Source organism: Centrocercus urophasianus, unplaced genomic scaffold (assembly GCF_019232065.1).
Source record: "Centrocercus urophasianus isolate 14NV4802_14NV808 unplaced genomic scaffold, USGS_Curo_1.0 seq_16, whole genome shotgun sequence".
NCBI lineage: Eukaryota > Metazoa > Chordata > Aves > Galliformes > Phasianidae > Centrocercus > Centrocercus urophasianus.
Genome location: NW_024884711.1, coordinates 10,098,041 through 10,121,729, shown reverse-complemented (window position 1 = coordinate 10,121,729; position 23,689 = coordinate 10,098,041). Strand labels below are relative to the sequence as shown.

Genomic DNA, 23,689 nt, shown 5'->3' with positions numbered 1-23,689 from the left:
AGCCAGAGGCAACTTCACGGCCACCAGCTCCACTGACTGCCTCAGGACTCATGCAAAGAGCCAGATGCTGTGTCTGGGAATCCATCTTCCACCGGTCGGCATCAGGGTCCCAGGACTGTCATCTTGAGAAGAGGAGCAGCAAGTACAATACAGTGACATAAAGCAAAAGTTGAACTGGACTGTATTTGGTTTTGTCTGTTTTTTTTTTTTTTTGTACTGCACTGAGTTATAAATAAAACACCTATTTCTGACATGCTTTTGCCTTGCCACTTGTCTGTCTTTGCTTATAGTAAGAAAAAGAAAAGCCTTTCAACAAATATTAAGAATGGGCCCCAACTACGTTTCCCAGCACTCATTGCCTCAGGCTTCAGAGCCCAAGGAAACCATCCCCATGTTCTCCTTTGCAAAACAAACCCTCAGATCACAGGATGATGAGGCAAACAAACCCCTCCCTGTCCTGCAATAGAGATAGGCCAAAAAAAAAAAAACACCCACATAAACATTTAGCAAGTGTTCCGCCTTGCACTTCTTAGATAAGGCAAAAAGACTCTGAGCCATTCTTGATTTCAGTAATCAAGAACTCAGCCAATGACAATTTAAAAAAATCTACCTCAAAGGCAATACCCATTCTTGGAGGCATGTTCATCTGGGAAGAACAAACTTTGAACAGTCAAGTAAAAAAATGCCACATTATTTACAACTAAAACAAAAATGTAACAGAGTGATCAACTCCAAAATCTTTGCTTGTTATTTTAACAGAATCACAACTCAAGGGTGAACTCAAAGCTGACCTTACAAATGTCTCAAACAGTTTTGTCACCATGCTTCTCTCTATCACTGTAAAACGTACAACTCCTGAAGCATTTCCAGGGATGAATTTTGGATTCAAAATTGGGAAATTCAGACATTTTGTAGATCTGTAACATCTGGTATAGGGAAACAGCTGCGTTGTGTAATCTTCAGCTATTTTTTCAGGCCATTTTTACATTGGTTGGTGACAGTGATGTCTGAAGATGTGACTCAGCATTCCAGTGAAAGAAATGCAGGATATCTTGCATGAATGCAGGAAACATCACATGCCTGGGATTTGGGCAAAATTTATTCATGTGCCACACCTGGGCTACAAAGATTGCTTCCTGGAACAACCTGGCTAATCGTCTTAGCATAAAGTAAAATGTTGCTTACCCATAATTACACACATAATTTTGCTGCCTTGTGGGAATATATACACTACACCAGACTTAAAGTAGAACTGCAGAAAAGGAAACTTTTGTATATTTGCCCTAGAGCAGCTCAATCCAGCAGGTGGTACAACAGGCAGTGGTCTTTGCTTGAGAATCCCACAGGAGGAGAGATCCTTATGTCCAAAATAGAAATCTTCATCCTAGATGCAAGAAGTGTTTTTGCTTCAGTATCCCCATAAGGAACCCCTCAAGTGACTATGAAGCAGCAGGCTGAATCAGACTAGATCAGAGATGATGTAGCAACAGCAACAGCGCTGCCTGCTCAGTAACTCCCGGAGCTGATGTCTCAGGGTGGCAGCAAGTTGCACTGCACAGCCAGGGATGGCTGTACTATTATCTAATTTATGGAACACGCTGTATGCAAGCATGTCTGTACCTGGGATCAACAACATGAGGAGAAGTTGCACAAAAAGCCTGCTGAAACTTTAAAACAGACAATAAAGACAGAATTCACCGACAGGCTAAATATTCTGTTGTCATTAGGTGGAGCATACACTGATTAAAAAAAAAAATAAATCCATGAATTCAGTTAGGCTGCATGATTTATAGTCCTTGTAATTGTGCCATACTGCTAATGCATTTAATTGCTGAGACATTCCTTGTGAAGATATATGCTTTCTACTATTTAGATGTAGTTATGAAATAATTCCAACTTTCACAGATTCAAAAACATTAATCAGATTGTTTATGGAAAGAATTAAGGAACTAAGAGCTTTTTGTAAAGAATTATGATACTGAGAGATCACCTGACTGTCCTCCTGTTTATCTATACAAAACAAATAGACAAACTAAAACAACAAAAAAGCCTTAAAATCATCTGATGTAAAGTCTGAGTGCTTTAAAAAAGCAAAACCAAGAGAACTCAAAACAATTACAAACATAAATCTGAAAAATATGAAAAAAAGAAATCGTTTGAAAATATATTTCCATCCATCTTAACACTGAATCATTTGTTTTACTGCGGTCACAATAAGAGAGACAAAGATACTGATATCTTTTCTGTTGATATTCCTTCAAACTCTTTGTATTTCTGCACAAAGATGAGTTAGGACCACGGTGGAGTTGATCTCAACATGAACTTCTAACGAATCACCTACACAAATTCGTTCTAATGTGTTGTGTCCCAGCTCCCAAAAGCAAAACTGCATCAGCAATTCTGGTCTCAGTATGAAATAGGTCCTGCATAACCACAAATAAAGTAAAGACTATCTCTTGCTCTGCAGATAATGTAACTCAAGATTGAGAATGCCTGATCCAGCAGTGTCAGGTGATCTGCTCATGAACATGCTCAGCACCAGTGAAAACAGGATCACACCCTTTGCACCAAGGCTGTCAAAGCATGGCTTTGTATCTACATTGAAGTAACTGCACTGCATATCTTCCTTGTGCTTTCTTACACAAAATTAGATTAAAACAATAGTGATGCATAGTCTAATTCTCTAGTCACATCTCTATTTTGAGGACATTTTGCTCAGTGAGCAAGAAGAATCTAATTCATTCATTTCTTCAGGTTCTAAGCACAGAGCTATTCACTTTCAAGAAGGGAAGGTTTCTTAGTCTTTGTGAAATCCAGGCATGCTTCTTCAAGATATTTAAAGGCCACGGTTTGCAATTATGAATTTTCCTTCTAACAATCAAGACTCAGAGATGCTTCAGCTGAGACCTGAAACACATGGAATCTACCACAAGGCCCATTTGAAATGGCAAGGTGCACTTACTGTTTAGTAAATGCTAAAGATATTCTCATATAAATATTCTCATATTTAGTAAATTAGTAAATACTGTTTATCATAGAAGACACATGCTTAGCTGAGCAGCAGAGCAAACACTTACTAAAAATAAACAGAATTGTAGAAATCAATTTTGATGTTAATCCATAAATGGAACTAAGTGTATCACAATAAATTATTGGGAATAATAAGTTGAGCATAAGCTTAAGAAAGTCGACCATATGACATACAATTTGATCAACAATTTTAAGTTGAGCATGATCTAATTTCAAAGATTATTTGATTCACATCTTTACTTTATCTCCCACTTGGTGCTCTCTTTGCTCTTTTTTCAAGTTAATTCCACATTTTTAACAGTGTTCAATTGTGTTATTCATTACAGATTTAGCACAAATCTCACAGTACCTGGCATTGTCCTCATATGTCAAATTTCCAGGACTGAGTGATCACCTAGACACTTCAATACTCTTTTAACTAGAAAAAAAGAAGAGATTGTTTCCACTCCTCAGTACAGAAACTAAATCTTGCCATGACCCTACGTATAATTAACAAATGTACAGTTAAAAGAGAGGCGTGGCTAGGATTGCATTTTGCAGATTTATAATTCAAAAGATTATCACAGTGGAAAGAGACAATCAAAAATGAAATGCTCAACCATGTCCTAGGCTCGCAGTAGAAAATCCCAAAAGAAAGGATCTCCAGAAAGAGACCCTTCCCAAATGGCAGTCAGCCCTTAAATAGGGTCTAGGAGAGGTACAACCAGGCTCCAGCCCTTCCATCACACAGCTGAATCGCCTTCACCTGTGCTCCCATGGCTGATTCAGTGCTTGCCTCAGGTGGTCAATCAGTGCTTCAGGCTGTGACTCGACAGCTCCCATACACCCTAAAAGTACTCTAATTTACTATTATGCAAAATCTAATGATTTGGATAACTTAAGTCATGCTTTTTGAATGCTGGGAAATATAAAATAAACTTTACTACTGGCAGTTTTTTAGATAGCCCACTGGATTTGTTTTAGCTCCCAATAGATAAAACTGCATTAGCTTCCATTGACTTATCTGGATCAGAATCACACTGAAATAAATCCAATTAATTTCTTTAAAGACTCAGCTTTCAATCAGAATGTAAAATAAAACTATCCTTTATTCCATCTATGGATCTTAATTAGCAACCATTCCTTTCTGTCATCTTAAAGGGTACTACCACTATGTCACTTAAAAATTAAGTATTCATCTTTAAAAACACAGTTAAATTTTTCGTATCTTAAATAATTTTAACTTTTAATGATGGAAGCTGGAAAGTTTCCCTGTAATTCTTACAATTATGTCACTGATGGGCTGCATCCCTGACTGGTGCCAAAATATAACAACGGTTTCAAATCAAGACTAAACTATTAAATTAGGTGGAAGTGAACAGCTTCCAGCTTCCAAGCTGCAGAGAACAGAAAATATAATAGAGGACAAAAAGGAGACAAGTATATTGTTTGGGAGTGAACTGCCTGCAAACAGTGGATTGGTGTTAAATCCTGAACTTTAGTGAGCGGGTGATGAGCTGAGTTCATCTAACACCAACAAACATGATATAGCTGCAAGGCATTTCACCCTGGTTAAATATCAGATGAATTAAAGGCTATTGCCAGCAGCTGTGATGAATGTCACTGGGATGCCATCTGATTGCTCTTGAGTTTTATGAGTGAAGTATGTCGGCTCCTTTCTTAAGGTCAGCATGTATTTCTAATGGTTCATCTGCAGGGCTTTGCTGAAGGCACCAGTGAGAACACAGGTGCTGGAAAATGTCTGTTTCACGCAGCATGGACTGGAAAAAGCAGGACTGAATAGTGTAAGGAGGAACTTTTGCATCAACATGTTTGCAGTCTGGAAGTAGAACTCACAGATAAGGACATAAACTGACATTTGTGATGGGACAAACCAAAACAGACATTTTTTAAAAACTTGCATAAACAAATAACTTTCTTTGAGTTACCAGCTGATGACACTTGCACAGATTTTATATAAATGTATTTAAAAAGAATCTCAGACTATGAAAGGACCAAGCTTTGCATGTTTTTTGCTGCTGATTTCTGAGATGGTGATTCAGAGAGGGGATTATGCACCATTTAACCCTCCTCGTTTAGTTTGGGGGATTATCTAAATTAATCTCAGTGCTCATACTCCTCTGTTCTTCTTTTCTACAGTCTGGACTGCATAGCACTGTGAAATTTCAGCTCACTCTCTTTCTCACCCATTCTCAGATCTTCCTCCTTCAGTTTGTCTCTACAGAGTCCTATCAGGAAAAATTCCTTTATTGTGATCAATAGTTGTATCAGTTGTATACCAAAATAAATACCTTAAAGCATCTTACTTTTCCTTAGCAAATAAATAAATAGCTAGATGCATTACTTCCCTGGCAACTCCCATTTACTTTTAAAATTATTTTTTAAATAATAATACATAGATCTTTCCAATGAGATGAACCCAGTAACAGAAAAACATGTTCTTTTTAATTCTCCTATCTTGCTACTAATTGTATCCTAAACATCTCTTGAGATAATAGGACAATCTTTGTCTATACCCAAAAGTAACTCTAATTGTGAATATGGAACAGGTAAGTTTAGACCATCTGGAACTCATATTAATCAAATGAACTCACACTTGCCAAAGTCTATCATGAAGAAAGTGATGGTAACCTGGCCACACTCAGAGGAGAGCTACTATACACATATTACTGGTTATCTCATTAAGGCTAACATTTTTGGGATGCCTGTGGCTTTCTGAAAATCATTCTTGCTGCATTGGTGGACTCCAATACTCTCAGACGTGTTCCATGCTCTCAGATCACTCCACATGTGCTGTGAATCCCAAGCAGTGGGACCTGTTGAAAAGTCAAAGATTCTTCTCTGCATGCATGTGGTGATTAGCTCTCTGGCCAAGTGACTACTGATTACTGCCAAAGTGAACACTGACCACCCCACATGATGGTTAATGTTGCCATATGGACATTAGAAATTTTAACTTAAGTCCCTTTAACTTCCTTTTGCCTTAGCGTTAACTCTGTCTAACGTGAGGAGGTCTAAGAACAGAATGGATATTTATTTTGAGCTTCTCAAGGTATGGGTATCAAAATCAATGCAATATCATTGTCTCTCTGTCCCTTCCTGAGAACAATGGAAGGTTATCTCACAGAGATTTGAAAACAAAATCATCAAATCAACCATTTAAAACAACAACTCCAGGCAACACTACAGGCTTGGGTCAGAGTTGCTAGAAGACTGTGTGGAAGAAATGTACCTGGGTTTGTACCTCAGCTGAACATGAGCCAGCAGTGTGCCCATATGGCCAAGAAAGCCAATGGCATCCTAGCTTATATTAGAAATAGTCTTGCCAGCAGGAGCAGAGAAGTAATCATCCCTTTGTACTCAGCCCTGGTGAGGCCGCATCTTGGATACTGTGCTCAGTTTTGCACCCCTCACTACAAGAAGGACATTGAGGCTCTGAAGCACGTCCAGGGAAGGGCAATGAACCTGGTGAGGGATCTGGAGCACAAGTCTTATGAGGAGAGGATGATGGAACTGGGATTGCTTATCTGGAGAAGAGAAGGCACAGAGAAGACGTTATTGCTCTCGTTAACTACCTGAAAGGAGGTTGTGGCAACTCCAGCCAAAGAGTAGAATATGTAAATCATGTTTTTAATCTCTTTGGGTAGTCATAAGAGCTCAACTCACAAGAGCTATCAAGCTTTCCCTATACTTTTTCTTAATTGCTGCGCTGCCTTAAAGTTATGTCACTTTCAATTTTTGTCTCTTAGCATTGGCCATCACCAGTAGATATTGCATCCAATTTTTATCTTTAGTTCTAGTTCGCCTCTGATAAGAAAATCCTTGAAGAAATTTTTGTGACTTTGAAATCATTTGATTTATTTTTCAGTGTGTAAAGTGTGTTTTTCTTATTGAGAGAGCAATGAAAAACATGGAACAGTAAAGTCAACATTTTCAAAAGTAAGCTCTAGTTTTTGATGTTTAAATTTGTGCACGCTCAAATGCAGGTTTTTCAAAGCTATTTGTCCACTGTATCACTGAGAACAACAGCAGCTACCCAAATCCTGCAGCCTAGAATTTCCCTCTTCTAGTCCTGCAATTCACGCAGACTGATGCCCTCATCCTACAGATATATAACAAGTATGTTATTAATACACGTTTTAGGACAGAGCTTCTTGGATCAGAAGATCGCTGTTTCACTGTTTTGCTGCCAAATTAAGAACATACATGCATATTTTGCAACATGGTGCATTCTCAAAACAGCATTGTTAAGTATCTGCTTTTGGGTGCCTAAATTGATGGACCCTCTAACCACAGAAAGCACAAACAAAAGGACTGCTCACGGAGCTAATTACAGAGCTACTATGAAGTACCTGAAATTATTTGGGAAGTAGGTATGTATGATCTGTGGGTTACCAAAGATTTTTTAGAAATGGTCCTGTACAAGAAACTCTAGGCTTGTTTTCCTTGCAAGCTCTATTTAAAACAAAAATGTTCTTGCAGTAAATGCAACCGATGTTACAACATACGATATTTGTGTTGTGAAGGGCAGAGAAGAAGGTTGTCTGTGTGATGTCAGGTTGGCCAAGGGAAGCTAACACAGTGTGGCAGAAGCTGAGAGAAGTGACAAGATCTGAATTTTGTCTGTATAATCATGGAGTCATAGAATCATGGATCGGTTTGGGTTGGAAGAGAACCTTTAAGACCATCTAGTTCCAACCCTCTACTATAGGCAGGGACACCTCCCACTAGACCAGGTTGTTCAAAGCCCCAGCCAGCTTGGTCTTGAGTCCCTCCAGGAAGGGGGGCATCCACAGCCTCTTGAGCAACCTGTTCCAGTGTCTCACCACCCCCACAGTAAAAAATTTCTTCCTAATATCTAGTCTAAATCTACCCTCTTGCAGTTTAAAACCATTTCCCCTTGTCCTGTCGCTACCTGTCCTTATAAAAATAATGTCAAGTTGTGCTCATTAGCTCTTCGTAGTAGGTCCACAATGTGCTGCATCTGAATGTTTATCTGAATGTCATGTTCAACTTTATGAAATAGGTTAGAGCTAGATTATTAGATAAGATCAATATCAGCAGATGCAGAACACTGTTATGGTGCAAAGATGGAATCTCTTATTAACAACACTTCTAAATTCAGTAAGAAAGCTTTCCCTTTTCTGAGCGCAGGTCACTACCAAACAAATAAACAAACAAAACAACAAAATCAAAACCAAATCAAACCACAACAAAACAAATATAATACTGATCAGAGAAGTCCCAAGAATACCACAGGTAGCTAGACATATACCTGTATAAATAGGTAAACTTACATCTGAATTGAAAAGAATGAAATTCTGACTCAGTTAAATTCAATAGCAAAACTTCTGATCAATTTCTTTCGTATTAACTTTTCATTGGTCTTTATTCAGTTGCATTTGATGTACAATAAAGGCAAAAATGAATGATGAGCACAGAAAGAAGGGAAGGAGAGAAACAGTGAACTCCCATACCACACAAATATCCATGTACAATAAAGTTTTTAAACAGGTGACACCAGAGCAGAAGCTAAACTTGAAGCATGCCTAAAACTCCAGATGAAATAGAAGAACTTTTGGCTTTCCCACAGGATACCTCACTCTTTGGAATTAGATGGAGGAATATTAAGGTTCTCTATGTCAGGAATCAATACGGGTTAATTCACCACGCACTGTGCATAGCTGTGAGGAGATGCTGGAGTGCAAATATGGAAGAGTAATGCAAATAGACTGGCACAGCTAATCAGTATGATGCTGGTGCAAGAGACACTTGAAAAAACCTAAGAAGAGAAAGCAAATAGAGGGAAGATTCTTTCTGAACTCAACATTCCCCTCCCTCTGTCAAATGACTTCACCATTTGATGATGGTTACTTCAAGGAAGCTGTCTGCAGAAATGGGAGTGGGGAGAGACACATATCAAAACAAAAGTTTTGTTTTGATAATCAATCTAAATCAATCTAGTCTCTAAAAAAGGCAAGGTACAGGGCTGAGTTTTACAGTGTACTCATCATTGGTCTTATTCTGTCCCACTGAAACTAACTAAAAATGTTATTGATTCAGCAGAACAAAGCTGCAACAAAAGTGAATACTTATGAAAATATGATTCTTACAGGAAATGCAACTTAAATACTGCGAGGGCAGTATGAGTCTTTAATCAAAAAGCAAGGGGTAACACCCTCTTTTCTTACTGCCAGCGAATTATTTCTGAAAAGGAACTAATGGTTGGAAATAAGTAATCATAGTAAATCAGCACATTTGCTAGTCCAGACCAAAAAAAAAAAAAAAAAAGACAAAAGAAAAAAACAGAAAAATGGTTTTCTACACGGTCTGACTGTAAATTCTAGAGACAATTACAGCAGTTTGCTATTTGTATGGAGAAAGTGTGGCTAGGAAGAAAAGAAAAAAGGCTTCCTCTCCAGAGGACACCTGTTCTGAGAAGCTCTGATAAATTGAATATGCATAGCACAGGAGAGGCACTTGCAAAGTGTTAAGTAAATCACCTAACAAGTAACAAGGGAGGTGGGAAGAGGAAGAGCGGAAGGATACAGGGCAGACAGACTGCAGGATAAATTAAAGCATACGCAGAATGCCATAATGAATATGTACATCAATATTTAAGCTACTTAATCTTTCTGCATTAGAAGCATGCATTTTTTTCACAGTTCCCAGATGCAAATAATGATTTTGATTGTTTCCCACAATGCCAACTTGATTGAAATGATAAAATATCTTTTATTTTAATGCCAATTTATTTCAGATCCAAAGCGATTACATTTTCTGTCTTTTCACATTTGTAACTTTTCAGAATTTCCTTGTCAAATTTCAGTATTTCATTCTGATTATATTACATCCATGCAGGAAGCATTTTAAAATGGTAAACTTTTCAATTAAATGAAAATTCAGTTTGTTGAGCAAATAATCTTCCTACCTACAGCAGCATTTGGAAAAAGTCAGAACACCCACCAGAATACAGCCTAAGTTCATTTTATTATCATAAAACGTTATGCATACTCCCTTAATTTTGTGGATGATAAAAATCACATGTTGAAATGAGACATGAACAAGACTGATTTAAACATGGTTGAGCTCACGCCTGAGATGCTCTTATAACTTGCTATCAACCAAAAGAAGAGATCTGCTTTCCTCTTGCTTCACCAATAGCAGTATCTCCCAACCTCACATCACTTCTCCCAGCCTTACAATCCCACTGTCTGGCAGCAGACCTGGAGCTAATTTGATTCACAAATTAAACAGTAAACTATTAATACTTTCACTGCATAATTTTCTGTTGGTTCAGTGAGTTCAATCACTGCAGCATGGGTTCAAAGGAACACCAGAGTTTGTACAGGGAAAGGAAAGGGTGCCAAGAGGTCAGCTTTGGTTAGCATTATACTACTTCAATATTCGGTGCATTTTTGGCTCTTGCAGTCATTAATTGCTGTGGTTTATTAAAAGAGAACTCAGTTCTAGAATTAGTTTTCTTTCATTAATATCCTCAGCATTTCCAACTCCTGTTAATCTCAGCAGGAGCAAAGAGCAGTCAGCCCTGGAAAGGCTGGGCAATTGGTGATTACACACATAAAACTGTCCTCTGACAGTTAGCAGCGAAGATGCCAATGGAAGAACACCACTCCAAGTACTCTAAGTCCATGTACGTGTTATTTGTCCCACACTTATATGTCTGTGGCATTTGCATGTCATTTTAAAAAAGTAATATCTGTGCTTTTTACAAAAGTAGATATGATTTGTTTTTGTTGTAGTGTGCTTGTGCTCTGCTTAGAGGAACTGTAGCCAAACTGAGGTTTATCACTAACTTCTCTTAAGCGCAGTGGGTAGGCCAAAATTTTCACATATAACACCTGTATTTAGCACCAAATTGACATGGAGGGCTACGTGACAGCAGGATTGCACTAGAAATTTTTGCTGGTAAAGCAGTGGGTCGCACAGAGTCGGTAAGAGGTGTGATTTTAGTGCAGCATCACTAAAGTCAGCACGAGTGCTAGCAACGACAATTAAAAAAATGCTTCTTGCCTGTAAAAGTTTATTTATTTCTGGGAATTGATACAAATGTCACGAAAAAAAGTGTTTTACTTATACATGTAAAGGTGGACATCCACAGTGACCAAGTGTAAGGTGCTGCACCTGGGTCGGAGCAATCCCAAGCTTGCAGATGCAGGCTGGGTGAAGAATGGCTAGAGAGCAGCTCTGAGGAGAAGGATTAGGGCATGCTGATGACAGACATAACATGAGTTGACAATGTGTGCCCGCAGCCCAGAGGGATGGGTTGCATCAAGAGAAGAGAACAGCAGGTTGAGGGAGGTGATTCTGCCCTCACGAGACTCACTCTGCTCTCACGAGACCCCACCTGGAGTACTACGTTCAGTTCTGGGACCCCCAGCACAAGAAGGACATGGAGCTGTTGGAGCACATCCAGAGGAGGGCCACAAAAATGATCAGTGGGCTGGAGCACCTCCTCTAACTAGGCAGGCTGAGAGAGCTGGGGCTTTTCAGCCTGGAAACAGAAGGCTCCGGGAGCACCTTATAGCAGCCTTCCAGTACCTGAACAGGGCCTAGAGGAAACCTGGAAAGGGAATTTTTATAGGGGCAAGTAGCAACAGGATGGGCTTTAAATTGGAAGAGGGTAGATTTAGACTAGATATTAGAAAGCAATTCTTTACTGTGAGGGTGGTGAGACGCTGGAACAGGTTGCTTAGAGAAGCTGTGGATGTCCCCTTCCTGGAGGGACTCAAGACCAAGCTGGCTGGGGCTTTGAACAACCTGGTCTAGTGGGAGGTGTCCCTGCCTATAGCAGGGGGGTTGGAACTAGATGGTCTTAAATGTTCCCTTCCAACCCAAACCATTCTAGGATTCTGTGATTCATTGGTCAGCTATGATCACATTGTGTAAAAAAGACACGTGTCTTGGACCAGGTCATATCATGGGAAAAGGGACTGAAGGAAAAAGCATGATTAGCATCATTGGCAAAAGTACACCTAGTAAAAGCTGCATCTCCTAGGGAAGAATTCAGCAGTAGGATGACATCAACACACGGTTTAAGGAGGAAGGTGGGCCTTGGATGATGTCTTGCTGTCAAACAACTCCACAGATCTCAGGTACTGGAGAATCTGCGAAAGTTTTAGATGTTAAAATGCGATTATTTTGTGGCAAGTTTTAGGCATCCAAGCTTGATCAATATGATCTGAATAGCCAGAGTCCTAATTTCATCCACAGTGTATAGTCTGAGATACTTAAAGTATGTTCATGATATCACAATAAATAAATGTACTGGAAACTGAGTCCTACCCTGTGTGTGTGTGTGTGAGTGACAGAGATGAGAGATTAAGAGATACTTTTCCTTGTAAGTGTGAAGGAAATCTACCAAAATACTGCTTCACATAAACATCATGTTAAACCCTACTGCTGTCAGGGCTAATTGAAATTTACAGCATTGGTACTTGCAGTATTAACCGAGGAACTGTCGAGCTTCATTATTTCCAGTGGAATCTGACAGTCTTGTCTTAACATTATGGTGTGTCGGTCTCTTTTCTCTTGATGACAAAGAAATACCATCTGCATTTCCTCACTCTATAAGGCTAAAGAGATATGAAAACAATTGCTATGGTCAGTATTTCACTGTGATGGTCCAGTCACTGCTGTTGTCAGGAATACAAACACAAATACCTAAATGTTTATGAATGCTACAATTTTCACTTAGTAGAAACTGCAAATCTGGTAACAATTTTAATTAAAATAGTACCTAGAAGAGTCCTTTCTTCTTTTGTTTATAAGTGACTGGTAGGGCTAATGCTAGCAAATTACAGACGAAGTAAAGGAATATTTCATCCTCAGGGATTTGTGTTCACCAGAAGTTTGTGTATGAAGTAGAGATTGTCTCCAGTACAACCCCCCTCTACTGTATCAGGTTCTGAAGTTCTGTCTGCAGGGTAGTCAAATACAAACTTTCCGCTGTGGATATTAAACCCACTTCTGGTCTCCATTGGCGTCAGTGACAGCCCTGCTGAGATGTTTATAGGGAAGATGCTCTTTGGTAAAAAGAAGTGAAAATTTAACCATGTAAGCCCAAATCAATCCAAAACAAATGCTCAAATTCACGAAGTTGCACTATAATTCTGACATTCCACTCAAAATTACATCGGCAGTTATCAGCCCCTGAAGGCCTGAGCAGGGACTCTGGTCCCATTGAATGGACAGTCTAAAGCCTATAATCCATTCTCCCCTAAAAGACATAACTTGAGGCAGCATTACATATGCAAAATGCCACTACCCACAAAAGCTTGTCACATTATTTGAGGAACTTTGTCCAAAATTACAGAAGCAGCAGCCATATTTTCTCAGTGAGAATCCAAGTACTAAGATTTTTCACCTGAAAGCCCATGCACAGATCTGGCTCACAGGATATAGCCTTTTGGAAAAAATAAAATTCCACTTCTCACCCACAATGCTTGCAACAGAGAAAGCTTGTTGCAGAGAAACAGAGAATGGAGCAGGGTATCTACTAACAGTGCCAACCAGTTAAGCCAAAATAAAGAGGTTTCACTACCACTGCTTCTTTCTCTCCTCTTCTGTTCTGTTGTTACTTGGCTCAAATCATTTTTCTCCAGTGTCAAATTGCAGTTGAGTGGGTCAACATCAAAACTTTGCAAGAATTAAATTCAGTCAGAGTCAGGATTGGTTCCAGCAAGTAATATTCATCTCTAACTAAGACTTGTCAAGGCAGCACTAGATCCTCACAATGTGAGGCTAGACTTAGAGACTTGAGGCTTAGAGACGTGAACTTCTGAGCGCAATAACTGCTACAAAATGATTATCATCATCTATGGACTTACAAAACACAGAGATCTTCAATGCAGCTGTCTGTACATGTGTGTATAAAGCATCATAAACTAGCAGACCAATTTACCACCATTCCATCAGATTACCTGAGGTAACTGCTAGCTGCAAGCTGTTCATTTTTATTATTATTATGCTCAACAAAGCAAAGCCTAATTAAGGTATTAATTTGAACATACATAGGCTAGCATCTATTCTCACATTCAATACACAAATGGCTAAAAGAATTAAAATCACTTATGTGATCATAAGTACAACAGACCTCATGTCTCTCTTCATAAATATTCAGAATTTGTATGCTTTCAGACACTCAAAACATTCTTAACAAAAATGGTTAAAGGGTCAATGAGGACAAAAGATCATTACAAGTTTGGTGAAGCTGAGATGAAGAGTATTTTTCTTGGTCTTCTCCCATCTCTATTCTTTTAACTCAAGGAAAAAAATGAAAGCAAAGGTTCACCCGTCTAGATCCTATTGACATAAGCTCCCTGTAACTACAGTGCTAATTGATAAAATCCAAAGTAAATTCTATAATTAGAATGATGAAAACAACACGGCACATTCAGCCTAATCTATTGATCCTCTCTACCTGCAGACAGATAGTATTCAGAACTATGCAGAATTATCTGCTTGACATTCAGGTTCTTGTGATAGGAGAAACCAGGAGAAGATAAAAGTTAAGCATTTTTTTTAAAAGTGCATAGTAAATGGAAGTTCTATTCAACAAGGAAAATACATTCATTTATATATGAAGATATTAAACAGAATTGTAGTTTATTTTCCCCCACACAAAGTCTGCACAGACTGTAGAACTTTGCTGGAAGAAGATAGGGAAGGAAGAACCCACAAAAAAAATTCACCAAGAGACTGAAATTTATTAGATGGATATAAAGAAAATCCACCTACATACTAACTAATTATAAAAATCTTAGAGTTGCTAAGCCTTGTTCATAAAAACTTAATGATTTGAGAGTAAGGATGACCTTAGCCCATTGTTGTGTTCTAACTGCAGGCTTGAGATCTAGAAAAGTAATTTCTGTATTTCTTATTTGGCAGAAAGATTCAAGATCATTCACACACTTTCACACAAGCACATCCTTTTGACAATAGTAAAGTAATTAACAGCATTTGAAAAATACCTGGAAGACAGGCTGTACTGGCACATGCCTAATAACATCTTTTGCATCTGTTGGAAATATTTTTCAGGACATATTCAGCTTTGAAACAAATTGCAGTGTTATAATTATTAGCTAATATTTAACAGCTAATTTGTTCACTGTAAACTACAGTGTTTAATAATAATTTAAAAAAAAGCACACAAAACATGATAAAGTAATGCTTCTTAAGTATCCATGTATTTCTGCAGTGTTCACTTGCAGTGTTTCCCTTTCTCCATTGATAACTTAGTAAATGCTGATATATCAGTAGGTTATAGGGAAAAAAACCTCACATGCTCAGGCTGGCAATTTCATTTTGTTAAAAGCAAGAAGTCCAGGCAGAGGATGAAGTCTATTTGCACTTGAAACAACAGAACAATTGGTTTGGAAAATAGAGCTTAATGTGTGAGCTGGCAGCTGCCCAAGTATCCCAGAAAGATATTCATTTTCTTTGCACGAAGACTTCCTGGTCTCTTCCTGAACGCACTGTTTATTGTGACAAGCAAAAGCTGCACAATCTAACCTCTCACCAGGTCTGATGATCCTTTGTAAGAAACAATTCTCACCTGAAAGGCCAGAAATAAGGGAATGTTTGTGCTTTCCACAAGATGTAATGCTTGATCATGGGCATAAATTGGTTGGGAGGTATATCGTCATTTAATGCATTTTACATACTTGTCTGCAACAACCATCCTCCATTTCCCTTTCACCCTCTTTCTTTTCTCATTTGAGTGTCCACATTCCAGTGTGTTTCTGATATCTGACTTTTGACAGGAGTTTAAGCAAAACACTGTTTCTAGTTTTCCCTACCAGTGAATCTGGTTGATTTGCTAATGGGTATTCCAGTGATTTATATTTAATTCAGTTTCTATATTACTGACTTTCAGAAATATTACTATTTGTCATAAACTCACCCATTTTCTGTTCACACATCCACTTCCAGTACAATTGGATTTTTGTCTTCTGAAAGCAAGGTATTAAGCTGAAAAAAATACCATACATCTTCATTGTCATGCACCTTAATTCATAAGAAGCCATTTCCCAATTAAAAAATAACAACAACAACAAAACCTGTGTAAAAGCGTTAGAGATGCTATTTGACTTCCAGTTAGCTTGGCCTGGCTGGAAGTCAATATGTCTAATATGACATTGACAGGCAGCAATGGTCTATGAGTTGCTTACAGAGCACACACATTTTTCTTAACAACAAAAGATGGCTTTGAAGAGGAGAAAGAACAATATGTGTCAAGCATATTTTTCTTTGATATCCCTTTGCCTAATGCATTTTTGTCTTATGATTGAATTATGGCTATCATTAAATGGCTATGATTTCCAAAACAAGAAAGAGTAGAAAAGGGTGCACGTAATTGGCAACACACTGCTGTAGCTGCTGTCCTTCTTGAAGTACTGTTTGCAATTTCAGTCCCCACACCTAAAAGGGACATAGCAAAGTTAGAGAAAATATGAAGAATAAGAAATAAAATAATTAGGTAGAATGAGCTGCTTCTTTGTGAGATAGTGAATGAGCTGAAACTTGTCAAGTTGGACAGCAAATGGGTGAGGACTGAATGGGGCTCATGATAACAGTGGACAAGGTGAGTTTCAGAAAATCCCATACTATTTGATCTAGTTGTCTCACAAAAAAATAGCAGATTAACCTAAAAAGGATTTTTTAAGTACTTCTTTCTGTTTTTAAATAACAGTAACGAACTTCTGAAATTTACTGCCACTGGATGATCAGGAGTGTGAAGGCTTTAACGTGTTCGAAGAGGACTGGACAAATTCACTGACAACAGGTCATAAGCAGACGCTAAAATAAATAGGTACGGATGCTCTCTCTAACATCCCTCATCCAGCAATTGTTAGATGCTGAAAAAGTACAAAGGGAACAGATCACAGAGAGTAGCCAGGTTTGCTCGCTGTTCCCAAAGAGTATCTGCTGTTCTCACTGCTGAGGATGGAATACGTAGGACACAAAAACAAGATAAAAACTGCCATGGTGGATTAGATCACTACTAACACCATCATCTCATTCTGATTTCTATGTGCCTGTGCTATTCCCAGCACAACAGGGACCTCTTTGCATCAAAACCTCATGGAATCCAAATAAACAGTAGTAAAATAGGCACAAGCCTACAGAAACTATGTAACATGCTTGCTGAAGACAGAATGTGTTTCCTCATAGATAATTTGTTGCTCCAATTTTATCTTTCCTTTTATATTTTTAAAGGACACATTTATACTTTTAAATAATGCATATATTCTATTGATCAGGCAATTTTAGTTAGAAGTGCTTTGAAGGAATAATGCACTATCAACCTCAGATTAGATTTAAAAAGCTAAAGCGAATGTGACCAAATAAAAAAACAGTATTTGTTTAATAACTTCCTTTTTTTTATTATTTTTTTTTATTTCCCTCTGCTGGAAATTGATACATTGCTATGGTAATTCATCCATTTTATACTCTAATCAAAACAACATACAGACCCAAGGAAAGAAAATTACCCTCTATATAAAAGTATTAAATTAGAAGCACGTCTTTACTCTGATAATCAGAAGTACTTAAAGTTGACCCCAAAGCAAAAGTAATTGGGTCTCTGCTCTTTTGTGTTTCTTAATTATTTCTGGAGGGGATACAAGAAGTTGTCATTTTTTTTTTTTTTCTGCATTAGAAATGAAGATGTTTTCTGCTTTAGAGGACTTGAGACCTGAGACTTCACAAGAGTCAAAATCAGAAGTGATTTGCAGAAGGAAGGATTCTGACATTTCTTTGTGTTTGAGTCTCACATACAGTTATATAGAGCAGTAGAATAAACAGCCATGGAAAAGATAGTATGTGTATTTATCATTATATCCAAGATAGATAAATTCATGTGCTTATCTGTGTTATCTATGAGAAACAGACACATTTTGGATTTTCCAACTAGAAACTGGTAAGTCTGTATACATTTATCCTCAGTTTAGCCAAGTTATTTTGAAACTTCTCAGCTGATTCTGCTAATAGCACAACAATTCTTATTAGCCCTTGTCACCAGGTTATGGGAAAAGCTACAAGAAGGCCTGCTGCTTGATGCATGCTCACAAGCATATACTTTTTGAAGGAACACAGAGCATTCCTCAGTGAAAGGAGTAAGTGAAAAAACAAACAAACAAGCCCACAACAACAAAACCACAGAAAACCCTGCCATGTTCTTCTGATCCAAGTTGTGGTATAGTGTGGTATAGGATCATCATATGGAAAAAAACCAAATTATATATATATATACGAAAAGACTTAACATTTAGTGAATTAACAAATAATGGTCCTCTATCTGGCTATTGCATTTCCAGTGTAGTCTGAAGCAGGCAATTACAAATTACTTGCATATTTGGAACTGATCAGTGGTTAGCTAGGTATTTCTATTTTCTGCTTCTTCCAGTGGAAAACAAAACAAAACAAAACAAAACAAAAGAAAAAGCACTATTTTCTATTATTTTCAATTATTTTGCAAATAATTGCATAATCACCTCCAGATTCTTACATCAGGTCATCATAATGAAGTATCATAAAAATAAAAGTAAACCGTATTTGTATCTTCTTTAATCAGTGACCACTAGTTGATAAATACCTGTGGTTTGCAACATCTATTGAGAAGCCTAAATCTAGACTTACCAAATAGAATAATGCCTAGTATTCATAAATTAGCTAATTTTTGCTCCAAGTATAGTAAAAGCATTCCTTCTTACCCCCTAAGCAAGGGGAAAAAATGATCTTTGCCCAGTAAAGTATTTTCAGCACAAGTCTAACCATAAGCACTAGTGGCACTGTACTCATGAAATTACAGCAACAATTTAGCAAGAAATGTAGAAATACTGTATAATGTTTTTGCTTTTTTTTTCCAATTGTGTTTTTCTCCCATCCTGCTAACATGTCATTTTTCTGTTCGTATACTAACCTCTGATGAAATATTGAATTACACAAAGACCAGTCACACCTCTGTGCCCAATCCCTCTCCGGCACGAGACTGCTGAAACTTAACATTCCCTGAAAGATCTACTGACGTTCCCCAAGCATCCAAACGTGACACCATGCAGCCCCACAGCCCTGAGCGAGCACAAGCTCCCACCAACCTGCGGACAATACCTCCGTCTTATCACGCAGGAGGCTTTGGGGTGACCGTTGAGTGCACTCTGATTTTACAAACTGTCATATGGCGAGATAGTGGTGGGTTTCAATGCCGTCACCTATTCAGTCAGCCCAGATGAACTAGAATCACCATTTCAGTTATATCATAGCTCGGGGCGAGAACATGTCACCCTCTTTATTTCCAGCTCGGAACAAGCTGCTTAGGCAGATGCTAACTGTGGTCCTCCCTGCCATGTTCTGTAGAGTGGCCTTTGTCTGGGTTAATTGAGCCCCCACTCCATTTAATAGGCTGTTGAAGTCTTATTGAAACAGAGCTAGTGCCGCAGGTTAAATACATTGCAGTGCTCTTGTTAATCCCCTCATTAACGGAGCTGTAAAGCTTGTTGAGAGCTGTGAGTTTGCATATATTATCAGAGAGTTCTTCACTCAAGTGCTATCAATAAAATGACAAAGCCAGTTTGCAAATACTGAAATCAACAGTGACACAAAGCTAGATACCTTAAAAAAATAAACAAGTTAATAACTGATAAATCTCATTTTCACACTTGGAGAATATAAAAAAAAAAAAACAGATTGAAGAATCTCTTTTTTTTTTGGATGAACTTAAAGCACGAATTATACAAACATGATTGCTTTCTGTATGCAAAGAACACAAGCAAGAAAAATACCACTTCTTCGACAGGGGCTTCTGACTGAAGTTGGGCAGTAGCTGCTGAGAAACAATTTAATGAGCCACGAACAGACTAAAAGCACTTAGTAAGCCCGAAGAAAATGAATGAATTCACAACACAAATTAAGAAGTGAACTTAAAGATAAAATACCATGAACATACAAAGAAAGCCTTCTATGATCTCCAAAGGAAAAGGAATAAGAGTGGGCCTTGAGGATGGTTAGAAGTCTTCAGCAAATCAGGGCTCTCTCACACCTGCCAAGAGGGGAGGCATGAGATAGGCTTCCCTCTAGTATGTGTATGGTGGAATATAGCTGACTGTCCATCAGCAAAAAAATAGGAATACAGAACTCTTCTCTGAGACACAAGGGAAATCTGAGGATCTGAGGATCTGAGGAGCTGGAGAGGCAACCAATAAAAGCAGAACTGTCTGGAGGCCAATCTCTCTGGTGCCCACATCTTAGAGTACTTCGCAGTCGTCAGGTGAAGACAACCAGCAGTCTCCTGAGTTCATGTTTTCCCTAATACTGATCTGAAGTAGTATTTTTCCTTATAATAAGAGAGCCAGAATGACTTTAAAGTATCTCTTCATGCACTGTCTCCTCCATCTTATATCTGTATGGTAGGAATGACTCTTGGCAGACCACAATGCCATAGAGGAGGCCATAAGTAAAATGTTCTCAGTTCTTGTTCATAATGTTCATATCCAATGGGGTAGTTTCTGAAACATGATACCCACAGAAGATTCCTCTATAGATAACTCCTGGAAGTTCATTTTCTAAAACATAGTTTTCATGCCTTTACATGTCCATTATTTTCAAGATTCTGCTCTGATTTGCTGGCCTGTAAGAAAACTCGATCCACATTCTCTTCCTTCCTAAACAGTTGTAATTCTGATTAAGGTCTCTTCTTTAAACCCTGGAATAAAGCTCAGACAAAGTTTGCAAATCTACCTTAAGAGCCTACCTCAATGCATGCAGAACTATAATTAGGCTGCTCAGAGACTTTAGTACAGGATACTCTCACAGGATAATGAGAACGGTGTCTTCTCAAGCTCTTTTAAAACTTTACCCTTAACACTTTCTTCTAAGAATGAATCCTGTGCCTTCCTGAACATTTTTTTTTAGCTAATAAAGGCTGTATACTGACAGTTTTTTTTTTTTTTTTTTTTTTTTTTTTTTTTTTTTTAAGCTATGGTTTGAAATTCTTCCATTTCATATTCGGAAACTCATGAAATTGACCTTTTTTATCTTTTATTATTTTTTAAATACGTTAAAAGTATTTTTAGGGTTTTTAGTTATGCTTATTATAATAAGTAGTCAGTTACAGTGTATCATGTTGTATCCAAGGAAGGGCAGAACATGGTTTCTACGAGCTGTTTTGTCATTCCCTTTTGAATTTCACACACTGTCTTGTTTGTGGTATGTGCTATTTCCTTTTTCTTTAAAGCAACCGTTACAGCAGTGTGGAAACACAGATGCAAACTCTCAAGGTTCAAAGTTAGAAGAGGGAAAATACAAGAACTTAACTAGAGTCCATTGAAATAACACAGAACTGGCAAAAGTTAGGGTCTTTTGTTTTATCCCAGAGCTTAAAAAAGTAATTTTCTTTCGCAATACTTTTACTTTTACCATAATAGCAATATAAATGATCATTTTTGTCCAGCACAGGAAAGAAAAAAAATAGTACTGATGGAGTATTTTATACATATATATACTGATGGAGCATGGAGAAAAGTGTCCCTCACTACCTGGCATACTTGAGTAGGAGTTGCTATTTTCCATTCCAATTTATACAACTGCTGTCAAAGAAGGAATTCCATTCCTTTCCATGGAAAGTATACAATTCAATAGTATTTCTATTAATAATTAAAGCCTTTGGGTAGCAGCAAGTGACTTTGCAGAACATTTGCTAGAATTTGCAATTCTTGAATGAAATGGGAGTATTAGCAAAAGTAAACAATATTATTTAATGGAATTTCCTCAGCTTCCTTCTACTAGTTGTCTCAGGAAAACTTCAAATTTGAGCCTGTAGGTAGGCAATGGTAGAATAAATACACTGCTGCAAGCAAAGGTCCAATGAATGACTGTCCATCTGTACAAAGCTTGCTTTGCTCCCCATGGATCTAAAATGGCACCTGTTAAGCAACACACAGATGGGTTTTATGTTTGCCAGTTGATCTAAATAGGGACTGTCTTATTGATGGTGATCCTTGGCTGGCCAAAGAGCTCAAAAAATAAAAAAAAGAAAAAGAAAAAAAAAAAGGAAAATCTGGGCATAAGAACACTATTCAGTTTTAGAAATATTTCGTTTCCTAGATTTGAGTAAAATAACTTTTAATTCAATTTTTATTTAGTAACAGGCAAAGCAAACTGGGATTTCACCTGATGAATACCTGGCGTTAATCAATAACACAGCTTGTGAGCATTTCAGAAAAATCTCTTCTACCAGCAACCTCCCATTGAGGCTACAAGCAAGGAGTATTGACTGTTTGCCTTCATCTAATCCTCATCGCCTTCCGGTCTAGAGAAGCTCATGTGATATGATATCTCTTCACTGTTGTGTTCAGCTGTTATACGCTGATGCTTTATTGCTCAGGATCTACTCATTCACCCAGTTAACATTCAGTTTTCCATTGTACACAGTTCTCAGAATCTTACAACTAGCAATCATCCACACAGTTCAGTGCTATGCTTTAGTTAAGCAACAGGGATTTGAAAGCAAAGCTAATGTGATCCCTTTTCCTTTTAGTCAGTCAAAAGGAGCCTTTACTTGGAAGAGTTTGACTGACAGAAGAATAAATTGATTCTTTAGTTCACAGCTTTTTTGTATAAACTTTTCTAAGTCTTTATTCATTTTATGTGCATGTTACTCTCCAGTTGTCAGGAGTAAATTTTCCTAGCAGTAGTAGTGGAGAATATCTGTTTCGTGTAGCATTCTCATTTCATAACAGCAATCCTTACCTCTTACTATCAAAATCTATGGTAATACTAATATTCTTGCTTGCTTTCTACAGAGAAGGCAAACTTTTTTCCAGACTTGACTGGTATATGTTGAAGCGTGCTAATTGGATATAATCTTTTTCAAAGAATGGGTTTTTTTTGGTAAAGTGTTTTTTTCTTCTTTATTTACTTTTTGTTGTTGTTGTTGTTTGGAAATGTATGTAATTAATGCTCTATTTCTACACACAGTTGAAGAAAGAGACTTGTTTAGACCACATTCAAGCATAGAACCCAGAGAATCAGGATTACTTTTCTGTATAGTCCAGCGTCTAACTTTGGATAATTTTGGATAAGCAGTTATTCGACAGTTCAAGGTCTTTATAGCTCCTTTAGTTTTTTTTTTTTTTTTTTTTTTTAAGATCCCACTCTCTTATGAATACTCCAAAAATTTTCTGTATGTTCTTCAGGAACATTGCAAAAGTTGTGGCTACCCAATAATGAGCTTCAAACAACTGCTTTTTCACATTAGAAAGAGAAGAATTCCGATGTTGTACAAAACTTAGCATTTAACACATGTTCAAAAAAAAACCCAACAGCACATCCACACCACCAACAGAAAAATCCAGCACTATTTAAAGAAAATCACCATGGAATAATGAAGTACAAAGCATTAATGTTAGAATAGTTATTACAGTCCCTCCAGAGGGAAAGTAACCCAGCACACTCTTTAGAACATAGAAACATGACTCTCTGCTAAGTATTTTCCATAAGGGAAAAAACATTCTGATGATATTGGCAGAATGCGAACTGCAGTTTTAAAGAGAGCCTTGAGAGTAACGTAAACAACTACATTGCTCTACTCAGGTTTCTAATTCCCTATGGTCAGTTTGAAATTTCCATGCATTATGAT

The 23,689-nt window shown here is 37.7% G+C and overlaps 1 long non-coding RNA gene across 2 annotated transcripts in view; it reads right to left on the bottom strand.

Annotated features, from left to right (window-relative positions):
• The window catches only part of LOC122159754, a 128,368-nt gene that overhangs the window by 25,531 nt on the left and 79,148 nt on the right, over window positions 1-23,689 (bottom strand). The window contains exon 4 of one of the 2 annotated variants that reach the window (XR_006168614.1): window positions 15,958-16,023. The exons of the other annotated variant lie outside the window; for it this stretch is intronic. This is a non-coding gene — a long non-coding RNA (uncharacterized LOC122159754). Of the gene's footprint in view, window positions 1-15,957; window positions 16,024-23,689 lie in introns of those variants that run through there. 2 annotated transcript variants of the gene reach the window in all.